This window comes from Oncorhynchus masou, chromosome 19, assembly GCF_036934945.1.
Source record: "Oncorhynchus masou masou isolate Uvic2021 chromosome 19, UVic_Omas_1.1, whole genome shotgun sequence".
Classification (NCBI taxonomy): Eukaryota; Metazoa; Chordata; class Actinopteri; order Salmoniformes; family Salmonidae; genus Oncorhynchus; species Oncorhynchus masou.
In genome coordinates, this window is record NC_088230.1 from 9640020 (window position 1) to 9652740 (window position 12721).

Here is a 12721-nt window from a genome sequence, read left to right on the forward strand (position 1 = left end):
TCGGTCGGAAGGGGGGGCCTCTGAGAGATGTGATTCCTGTTATCTTAGCCAAATCTATTGTGCTGTTTGGGCCTCAGACCAGCCAGTCAGTCATGCTGTGTAGGGATTGTACTACTCTTTTCCCGTGCCAAGCCCTTGTTAAGCTGGTATGAGGTGAGAGAAGTCAGGTATGAGAGAGAGGCAGGCACCGGAACCTGCTGTGTTGGGTGTGGTGTCAGTGGATGGGCTTTCTGTTATCATGGATACCTACTAGAATCACATCAGAGTATCAGAGCCTGGTCACTATTAGGGAGGTACGGAGTATGGTCATTTTACAAGTTGCCAATGAAACCATTTAAGTTCAGTATTTGGCACACAGTTGAATGACAAGCACACAATTGCAAAGCAACTGTTTAAGACATCAAAGGTCTGTAAGTCAGGAGGTTATCTTTATCTAATGTGGCAGAACATCAGAACGTCGGTAACATTTTACATTAAGTTTATCTCTTGTACCTGTGTAGCAACACTGTAGTTATTACATAGTACTTAAGTTTACATTTTGAGTTTTCATTTACATTCCATTACTATGTCTATTTATTTGTTGATCTTTACACCGATTTTTAAAGGGATAGTTCACCCAAATCATATAGTGACATATTGGTTTCCTTACCCTGTGTCACGCCTTGGTCTTAGTATTTTGTGTTTTAGTTTATTAGTTAGTCAGGCCAGGGTGTGACATGGGTTTATTGTTTGTTGTATTCTTAGTGGGGTTTTTTAGTTATTGGGATTGTAGCTGATTAGGGGTGTGTGTTACTTAGGTTTGGCTGCCTGAGGCGGTTCTCAATCAGAGTCAGGTGATTCTCGTTGTCTCTGATTGGGAACCGTATTTAGGTAGCCTGGGTTTCGCTTTGTATTTCGTGGGTGATTGTTCCTGTCTCTGTGTTAGTGTTCACCAGTCAGGCTGTAATAGGTTTCACGTTCCGTTTGTTGTTTTTGTATTTATTCGTTATTTCATGTTTAGTTCCATTATTTGTTTCATTAAAAAGTATGAGTAACCAACACGCTGCATTTCGGTCCGACTCTCTTTCGACAAACGAAGAACGTCATTACACCCTGTATGTAATGGTTCTCGTCTGGTGAAGGAGAAGCGGACCAAAATGCAGCGTGGTATTTTTGATACATGTTTAATGACGACGAAAAAACACGAACAATACAAAAACAACAAACGGACCGTGAAAACCTATACAGCCTATCTGGTGACAACAAACACAGAGACAGGAACAATCACCCACGAAATACTCAAAGAATATGGCTGCCTAAATATGGTTCCCAATCAGAGACAACGATAAACACCTGCCTCTGATTGAGAACCACTCCAGACAGCCATAGACTTTGCTAGATAACCCCACTAAGCCACACACCAACACCCCACAAAAACCCCAAGACAAAACACACCACAATAAACTCATGTCACACCCTGGCCTTACCAAATAAATGAAGACCAACACAATATAATACGACCAGGGCGTGACACTGTAAGAAATTGATGTACAAGGTATTGCAGCAAACCATGCTTTGGTTTTGTTTACCTAGCCACTATTTAAATGCTAAGCTTTGCTGAAATATGGAATTGTTTTAACATGGTCATACTTTGGATCATTTAGCTCTTTTTGAATTTCGAATTTGATTTACAATTTTAGGACCCATTTAGGTATTGAATGACTTGATCAAAAACTGCTTTTGCCCTACTACTAAAGCCCGTAGAAATACATTGAATAACACATTCATAAATGGCAAAAAGCACAGTTAAAAAAGAAAATCATAAGAAATGCCTATCCCAAATCTAGGAGATATTTAAAAAAACTCAGGTAATATATATATATATATACACACACACACTACCGGTCAAAAAAAATTTAGAACCCTGACTCATTCAAGGGTTTTTCTGAAATTTGTTCTATTTTCTACATTGTAGAATAATAGTGAAGACATCAAAGCCCCCCTTTGCCTTTATGACAGCTGTGCACACTCTTGGCATTCTCTCAACCAGCTTCATTATGTATTCACCTGGAATGTGTTTAAATTAACAGGTGTGCCTTTTAAAAGTAAATTTGTGGAATTTATTTCCTTATTAAAAAATTAACTAATAGTAAGACATTTCTGTCCTGCTAGTGTTTGTGTTTTCATGGGCTCCACTCTAGTTCCCTGCAGCTAATCTGGTTGTATGGTCACCAGAGATGGCAAATTAGTTAAAAACTACATTACATAGACAAGAATAGAACAATCCCTCATCGTCTCAAAATCATCCTTGTATCTGGGAAACTATGCCAGGGTAGGGTTAAGACAACAACCCACATGTGTCACGAATATTACTGAAGGTGACTCCCCTTCTTGTTCGGGTGGCGCTCGGCGGTCGTCGTCGCCGGTCTACTAGCTATCACCGATCCGTTGTTCTGTGTTCCTTTGGTTTTGTCTGATTGGTATCACCTGTTTCTTGTTTGGTTGTTAGGGTGGGGTTATATATAGTTTGTTCAGCCCGCTTCTGTTTCGTTCGGGCTTGTTCGTCTGTTCAGTGTTTGTGTGTATTTTTTGTTTGTATTTTGGGTTTCGCGCTGTCCGTTATTATTTCTGATCGTTTGTTTTCCTACTTTTGTTCATGTTATTTTTCCTGGACATTAAAGAGTGTTTTTTCCCACATCTTTTGCTCTCTGCGCCTGACTCCACACCTCCTCACTCATTTGTCGTAACAACATGCAGATAACGACAGGATGAACCCAGAGTGGCTTATGATGCCCCAATCCGCATGGGATGGGTGGAACCAATCAATGCTAAGCATTTTTTTGAGTGAGCTGTATATATATATATATATAGTACTCTGCATTTGTGTACAGGTTAGGTTACTCGGTCCAACACTCAAGGGTAGGGGTCGACCAGCCTCATTATTGCAAAAATGAATCGATATTAAATAAAGATGATTGTTTTAAGAAATGACCAAGTCTCTCTCAGTACTGAATTTCTACGACACTGTCCATCATTACTTTAAGACATGAAAGTCAGTCAATCCGGAAAATTTCAAGAACTTTGAATGTTACTTCAAGTGCAGTTGCAAAACCATCAAGCGCTTTGTTGAACTGGCTCTCATGAGGACCGCCACAGGATTGGAAGACCCAGAGTTACCTCTGCTGTGGAGGATAAGTTAATTAAAGTTACCAGCCTCAGAAATTGCAGCCCAAATAAATGCTTTACAGAGTTCAAGTAACAGACACATCTCAACATCAACTGTTAAGAGAAGACTGTGTGAATCAGGCCTTCATGGTCAAATTGCTGCAAAGGAACCACAACTACATGACACCAATAATAAGAAAAAACACTAGCAATGGACATTAGACTGGTGGAAATGTGTCCTTTGTCCTTTTTGGTTCCAACCGCGGTGTCTTTGTGAGACACGGTGTGGGTGAACAGATGATCTCTGCATGTGTATTTCATCACAGTAAAGCATGGAGGAGGAGGTATTGTGATATTTTGTTGGTGACACTGGATTTGATTTAACACAGCATTCTGCAGCGTTATGCCATCCCATCTGGTTTGGGCTATCATTTCTTTTTCAACAGGACAATGACGAAACACACCTCCAGGCTGTTTAAGAGCTATTCTACCAAGAAGGAGAGTGATGGAGTGCTGCAAAATATATTCTGATTTGTTGAACACTTTTTTGGTTACTACGTGATCCCCTATGTGTTGTTTCATAGTTTTGATGTCTTCACTATTATTCTACAATGTAGAAAATAGTAAAAAATATATAAAAAAAAACTTGAATGAGTAGGTTTCCTAAAACTTGTGATCGGTAGCATTTTGAATTTCGGACTCATGACATGTAGCATTTTTGACTGTTTCCACATTTTGTTATGTTACAGACTTATTCTAAAATGGATTAAAAACAAGGATACTCAGAAATCTACACATAATAAACCATAATGACAAAGTGAAAGCAGGCGTTAGTAATGTTTGCAACTGCATCTTGTTTCCATTGATCATGCTTGAAAGAAGATGGCTCTGGAAGAAATGGCAGACGTTTTACAGGCGCCTAACGAATTGTGTTATTATGTGGGGGGGTTTTCGCATGATTTGCAACTTATTTTGTAGAAAATGTTTCTGCCTATGTATCGTACAGCTAAAACCCAGTAGATTTTAAGAAATCCTGCTATGCCCTCTGACGCACAATCAAACAGGCAAAGCACCAATACAGGACTAAAGGCTCTGACGCTCGTTGGATGTGGCAGGGCCTGCAAACTATTACAGACTACAAAGGGAAGCACATCCGCGAGCTATCCAGTGACACGAGCCTTCCAGATGATCTAAATCACCTCTATGCTCACTTTGTGGTAAGCAACACTGAGGCATGAATGAGAGCATCAGCGGTTCCGGACGACTGTGTGATCATGCTCTTCATAGCCGACTTGAGTAAGACCTTTAAACAGGTCAACATTAACAAGGCCGCTGGGCCAGACGGATTACCAGGAAGTGTGCTCCAGGCATGTGCTAGCAGATGTCTTCACTGACATTTTCAACATGTCCCCAATTGAGTCTGTAATACCAACATGTTTCAAGCAGAACACCATTGTCCCTGTGCCATAGAACACTAAGGTAACCTGCATAAATGTCTACAGACCCGTGCACTCACGTCCGTAGCCACAAAGTGCTTTGAATGGCTGGTAATGGCTCACATTAACACCATTAGATGATACAATCTCTATTGCACTCCACACTGCCCTTTCCCACGTGGACAAAAATAACACCTATGTGAGAATGCTATTAATTGACTACTGCTCAGCATTCAACACCACATTGACCTCAAAGCTCATCACTAAACTAAGCATCCTGGGACGAAACACCTCCCTCTGCAACTGGATCCTGGACTTCCTGACAGGCCGCCCCCAAGTGGTAAGGGTAGGTAGTAACACATCTGCTAAGCTGATCCTCAACACTGGAGCCCAGTCCCCACACGACTGCATGGCCAGGCACGACTCCAACACTCCCATTAAGTTTGCAGACGACACAACAGTGGTAGGCCTGATCACCGACAACGACGAGACAGCCTATTGGGAGGAGGTCAGAGACCTGGTCGGGTGGTGCCAGACTAACAACCTCTCCCTCAACATAATCAAGACAAAGGAGATGATTGTGGACTACAGGAAAAGGAGGACCGAGCACGCCCCCATTCTCATCGATGCTAATGTAATGTGGAGCAGGTTGTGAGCTTCAAGTTCCTTGGTGTCCACATCACCAACAAACTAGAATGGTCCAAGCACAGCAAGACAATCGTGAAGAGGGCACAACAAATCCTATTCCCCCTAAGGAGACTGAAAAGATTTGGCATGGGTCCTCAGATCCTCAAATTGTTCTACAGCTGCAACATCGAGAAAATCCTGACTGGTTGGATCACTGCCTGGTACAGCAACTGCTCGGCCTCCGACAGCAAGGCACTACAGAGAGTAGTGCGTATGGCCCAGTACATCCCTGGGTCTAAGCTGCCTGCCATAATGGACCGCTATACCCTGCGGTGTCAGTGGAAGGCCCTAAAAATGTTCAAAGACCCCAGCCACCACAGTCACAGCCTGTTGTCTCTGCTAACGCATGACAAGTGGTATCGGAGCGCCAAGTCAAAGACCAAAAGGATTCTCTGCAGCTTTTACCCTAAAGCCATACAACTCCTGAACAGGTGATGAAATGGCTAATCAAATGGTCTTGGCCATTGTGGAGAGGTTGGAGTCTGTTTGATTGAGTGTGTTGATAGGTGTCTTTTATACAGGTAACAGGTTCAAACAGGTGCAGTTAATACAGGTAATGAGTGGAGAACAGGAGGGCTTCTTAAAGAAAAACTAACAGGCCTGTGTGAGCCGGAATTCTTACTGGTTGGTAGGAGATCAAATGCTTATGTCATGCAATAAAATGCAAATGAATTACTTAAAAATCATACAATGTGATTTTTTGGATTTTTGTTTTAGATTCCGTCTCTTGAAGTGTAAATATGATAAAACATTACAGACCTCTACATGCTTTGTAAGTAGGAAAATCGGCAAAATCGGCAGTGTATCAAATACTTGTTCTTCCCACTGTACATACAGTTGAAGTCAGAAGTTTAAATACACCTTAGCCAAATACATTTAAACCCAGTTCTTTCACAATCCCTGACATTTAGTCCTAGTAAAAATTCCCTGCATTAGGTCAGTTAGGATCACCACTTTATTTTAAGAATAGTAGAGAGAATTATTTATTTCAGCTTTGATTTCTTTCATCACATTCCCAGTGAGTCAGAAGTTTACATACACTCAATTAGTATTTGGTAGCATTGCCTTTAAATTGTTTAACTTGGGTCAAATGTTTCGGGTAGCCTTCCACAAGCTTCCCACAATAAGTTGGGTGAATTTTGGCCCATTCCTCCTGACAGAGCTGGTTTAACCGAGTTTGTAGACCTCCTTTGCTCGCTCACGCTTTTTCAGTTCTGCCCACCCATTTTCTATAGGATTGAGGTCAAGGCTTTGTGATGGCCACTCCAATAACTTGACTTTGTTGTCCTTAAGCCATTTTGCCACAACTTTGGAAGCATGCTTGGGGTCATTGTCCATTTGGAAGACCCATTTGCGACCAAGCTTTAACTTCCTGGCAGATGTCTTGAGATGTTGCTTCAATATATCCACAGAATTTTCATCCCTCATCTATTTTGTGAAGTGCACCAGTCCCTCCTGCAGCAAAGCACCCCCACAACATGATGCTGCCACCCCCATGCTTCACGGTTGGGATGGTGTTCTTCGGCTTGCAAGCCTCATTACGTCATTACGGCCAAACAGTTGTATTTTTGTTTCATCAGACCAGAGGACATTTCTCCAAAAAGTACGATCTTTGTCTCCATGTGCAGTTGCAAACCGTAGTGTGGCTTTTTTATGGCGGTTTTGGAGCAGTGGCTACTTCCTTGCTGAGCGGCCTTTCAGGTCATGTCGATATAGGACTCGTTTTACTGTGGATATACAACCTTTCTGCCTGTTACCTCCAGCATCTCCAGAATGTCCTTTGCTGTTGTTCTGGGATTGATTTGCACTTTTCGTACCAAATTACGTTCATCTCTAGGAGACAGAATGTGACTCCTTCCTGAGCGGTTTGATGGCTATGTAGTCCCATGGTGTTTATACTTGCGTACTATTGTTTGTACAGCTGAACGTGGTACCTTCAGGCATTTGGAAATTGCTCCATAGGATGAGGTCTACAATGTTTTTTCTGAGGTCTTGGCTGATATCTTTTGAATTTCCCATGATGTCAAGTAAAGAGGCACTGAGTTTGAATGTAGGCCTTGAAATACATCCACAGGTACACCTCCAATTGACTCAAATTGTGTCAATTAGTCTATCAGAAGCTTCTAAAGCCAAGACATAATTTTCTGGAATTTTCCAAGCTGTTTAAAAGCACAGTCAACTTAGTGTATGTATGTAAACTGCTGACCCAGTGAATTATAAGCAAATAATCTGCCTATAAGCAAATGTTTGGAAAACTGACTTGTGTCATGCACAAAGTGGATGTCCTAACTGACTTGCCAAAACTATAGTTTGTTAACAAGACATTCGTGGAGTGGTTGAAAACGAGTTTTAATGACTCCAGCCCAAGTGTATGTTCTCAATTAGGCGGACTAACCGGTGCCCCTGTACATTGGCTACCCAGACTATTTGCATTATGTCCCGCTACCCCCACCCACCAACAGCTCTTTTGACCCTGTACCGGTACCATTGGAATATATGTAACGGTTTTCTTTGGTTGAAGGAGAGTCGGACCAAAATGCGGCGTGGCTATTGAGATTCATGTTTAATGAGAACAACTAAACACAAACATTACAAAAACAAGAAACGTAACACGAAAACCGAAACAGCCTATACTGGTGCAAAGTATCACAGAGACAGGAACAAGGACAATCACCCACGAAACACTCAAAGAATATGGCTGCCTAAATATGGTTCCCGATAAACACCTGCCTCTGATTGAGAACCACTTCAGACAGCCATAGACTAACCTAGAAAACCCCACTAAGCTACAATCCCAATACCTGTGAAAAAAAACAAGAGAAAACACATCACATACAAAACCCATGTCACACCCTGGCCTGACCAAATTGATAAAGAAAATACAAAATACTAAGACCAGGGCGTGACAATATAGCTTCATTACTGTTATTTTCACTTTCATTTTACAGTTCTCTTATTTCTTTACTTATCTATTGTTTACCTATTACCTATTTTTTTACTTAATAATTGCACTGTTGGTTAGGGCTTGTAAATAAGCATTTCATAGTTGTATCTGATGCACGTGACAAATAAATGTTGATTTGATTTTGATTTTATTTGAGATATTTTCTTCAACTTGATTTGAGTCCACCTGTTGTAAATTCAATTGGTTGGACCAAACAGTTGACAGTGCATGTCAGAACAAAAACTAAGCCATGAGGTTGAATTAATTGTTCATAGAGCTCAGAGACAGGATTGTGTCGAGGCACAGATCTGGGGAAGGGTACCAAGCATTTTCTACAGCATTGAAGATCCCCAAGAAACACAATGGCATTCATTCTTTTATTACGTTTTTTTGTGTACTTTTATCAATTTTTCTCCCCAATTTCATGATATCCAATTAGTAGTTGGTCTTGTCCCATTGTTGCAACTCCCTTACGTACTCGGGAGGGGCAAAGGTCGAGAGCCATGAGTCCTTCAAGCTGTCAACCGCAGTCAGATTTCAGGGGCCTAGCCCACCATAAGGAGTCACTAGAGCGCGATGGGACAAGGAAATCACGGCTGGCTAAACCCTCCCCTAACCTGGACAACGCTGGACCGATTGTACGCCACCTCATGCATCTCACGGTCATTCTTAAATTGAACATGTTTGGAATCACGAAGAGTCTTCCTAGAGCTGGCCACACGGCCAAACTGAGGAATCGGGGGAGAAGGGCCTTGGTCAGGGAGGTGACCAAGAACCTGATCGTCACTCTAACAGAGCTCTGGAGTTCCCCCGCGGAGATGGGTGAACCTTCCAGAAGGACAACCATCTCTGCAGCACTCCACAAATCAAGCCTTTGTGGTAGAGTGGCCAGATGGAGGCCACTCCTCAGTAAAAAGCACATGACAGCCTGCTTGGAGTTAGCCAAATGCATCTAAAGACTCTCAGACCATGAGAAACAAGATTCTCTTGTCTGATGAAACCAAGATTGAACTCTGTGTTCTGAATGTCAAGCGTCACGTCAGGAGGAAACCTGGCACCATCCCTATGGTGAAGCATGGTGGTGGCAGCATCATGTTGTGGGGATGTTTTTCCATGGCAGGGACTGGAAGACTAGTCAGGATGGAGGGAAAGATGAAAGGAGCAAAGTACAGCGATATCCTTGATGAAACCTGCTCCAGAGCACTCAGGACCTGAGACTGAGGTGAAGGTTCACCTTCCAACAGGACAATGACCCTAAGCACACAGCCAAGACAACGCAGTAGTGGCTTTGGGACAAGTCTCTGAATGTCCTTGAGTTGCCCAACCAGAGCCTGGACTTGAACCCGATCGAACAGACCTGAAAATAGCTGTGCAGCAACACTCCCCATCTAACCGGACAGAGCTTGAGAGGTTCTGCAGAGAAATTAGAGAAGCTCCACAGAGACAGGTGTGCCAAGCTTGTAGCATCATACCCAAGAATACTGAGTAAATGGTCTGAATGCTTGTGCAAATATTATATTTTTTAGCTACATTTAAATAAAATGCTTCTTTTGTCATTATGGGGTGTTGTGTGAAGATTGATGAGGGAAAAAATGATTTAAATATAGCGTAAGAAAATATGCAAAAAGTCAAGGGGTCTGAATTCTTTCCAGGGCAATGTAAAATGTGACCCCCCCTGAAACTAGGTGTATGTCACGGGTCACTACTTCACAGGAGAGCCGTTTGAAAGTAAAAGTGTTTTTTGGGCAGAAATAGCTTCTCGAACATGTGAACGTTCATGTGCCTTAATAACAAACTTGTATGCCATCTGTAAATGCAAATACAGTTGTTAAATTACGTAATTTTAAATTTTACAGTTGTTAAATTACGAGCCTAGTTGATTTAGCCACAGAAAAAGCGAGCAACCTTCCCCTTGCCATGATTGGCTAAAATAATGAGTGGGTTGGACATGCCGAGAGATGAGGTTGGATTGGTCTGCCATACAACACGCTTCTGTCTATTTGAGCTGGTCAGTATGGCTAGGTAATCCTGTCTAACGCGGCATTTTCTTAAATGTATCACGTAGTAAAACTGAATAAACCTAATGTCAAGTTAAAGTGTACTGTTAGCTAGTTAACATTAGCCGGCAGGCTGATTCGCTAGCTAAAGTTACATCTAAGCTTTCTACTTTCTGGAGGATCGCATTTTGAAATCAATTGGAATTCATGTATGATAGGTATATAAGGGCAACCATGGCATCCGACATGAGACGCATTCAACCGTGTTGTAAACGGGTAAGATAGTTTAGCTAGCTATACTTTTGGATTTTACACGTTTTAAATTTTGACAGAAATTGGTTTCATTTCAAGTTAAAAGTGTACTGTTAGCTAGCTAACATTAGCTGGCTGACTCACTAGCTAACGTTATGTGTATGATCTTATTATTTGTATCTCAGACACATTTGCTTGACTTGTTGTTAGCTAGCTAACATTGAACCTGGTTGGTTCATGCAGAGTAGTAACGTCATGAACTGGGATTATGGTTAATTGTTTAGCTAGCTAACTACATGTCTTAACAAAAGACTCCATTATGCAAGTATCCCTTTCAATAGAATGTCACTGCAACAACTGTTGATAGACATACTAGCTGTTAAATCCGCTCTCGTTATCTACTTCGTTTTCAGACCATGAGTAAGATAGTTCAGCTAGCAACTTTTTCAGATATTACACATTTCTCATTTTGACAAATTATTTTCATTTTAAAGTGTACTGTTAGCTAGCTAACTAACATTAGCTGGCTGGCTCGATAACTATTGTTACATGTATGATCTTATAATTTGTATTTCAGAGCCTCTAGTTATAGCCTAATGTTAGCTAGCTAACATTGAGCCTGGTTGATTAGCTATCTGCAGATTCACGAGTTGCGATTATTTTTCATTGTTTACCGAGCTACATGTCTTAACAAAATACTATCGTCTTAGTGTGCCAGAGCTCAGAATAACTGATACATTTATGAATGCTCGACACCCGTTGAATATGGCTGTTGTCAGTAGACGTCGGAAAAAAAGCGCAATTACATTTTTGCCAGCAGCACAGTTACAGTCACCAATGGTATGGATAACATGAAACCAGCTCTGCTAGGGCAAGTAAAATGGTCAAAGTGGGGTGTTCTTTCATTATGTGTCTGGAAGTAACTAGCAAGCTAGCCAATGTTAGCCAGTTAGCTTAGCTGCTTGACTGCCGGTGTGAGGTCAGAACGTTCAGATCAACCCTACTCATTAGCCAGAACTTCCAGTGTGAGCTCTGAATACGAAACGCTCTGAATTTACGGACGGACAATCTGACAGCACAGTTGCAGTCACCAACACTCTGGATAACATAACAGCCTAACCAGCTCTGGTTGGGCGAGTAATGTTCAGTGAGCTGTTCTCTCTCACTTCGATGTCTGGAAGTAGCTAGCAAGTTAGCTTGTGTGCTTGACTGCTGATGTTCGTACAGAATGCTCAGATCAACTTTAAAGAGATGGGTGGGGCTAAAGCTTAAGAGGGTGTGAACGATGCTGAATGGGTGTAGACAAAGAAGAACTCTACAATAGTAGTACCAAAACATTCAAAGGCCATTTTCTCAAAAGTGAGTTTAAAAGTTTATACCCATCCCGTATCCGGGATCGTGAATACAGCCTCAGGCTCATTAGCATAACGCAACGTTAACGATTTCTGAAAATCGCAAATGAAATGAAAATAATATGCCTGCTCTCAAGCTTAGCCTTTTCTTAACTTCTTGCGTCGCGCAATCCCGGATCCGGGATTCTATTTATAGCCTCAAGCTCATTAGCATAATGCAACGTTAACTATTCATGAAAATCGCAAATGAAATGAAACAAATATATTTGCTCTCAAGCTTAGACTTTTGTTAACAACACTGTCATCTCAGATTTTCAAAATATGCTTTTCAACCATAGCTAAACAAGCATTTGTGTAAGAGTATTGATAGCTAACATAGCTATAAGCCTAGAATTCAGCCAGCAACATTTTCACAAAAACAAGAAAATCATTCAAATAAAATCATTTACCTTTGAAGAACTTCAGATGTTTTCAATGAGGAGACTCTCAGTTAGATAGCAAATGTTCAGTTTTTCAAAAAAATATTATTTGTGTAGGACAAATCGCTCTGTTTTGTTCACGTTTGGCCATGAAAAAAACCTGTATCCAGTTATAGCTTTAAGCTCATTAGCATAACGTAACGTTAACGATTTCTGAAAATCGCAAATAAAATGAAAATAATGCGCCTGCTCTCAAGCTTAGCCTTTTCTTAACAACACTCTCATCTCAGATTTTCAAAATATGCTTTTGAACCATAGCAAATCACTAATTTGTGTAAGAGTATGCAAGCTAGCTTAGCATTTTGAGTAGCATTTAGCACGCAACATTTTCACAAAAACCAGATAACCAAATAAATAAAATCATTTACCTTTGAAGAGCTTTGGATGTTTTCAATGAGGAGACTCTCAGTTACATAGCAAATGTTCAGTT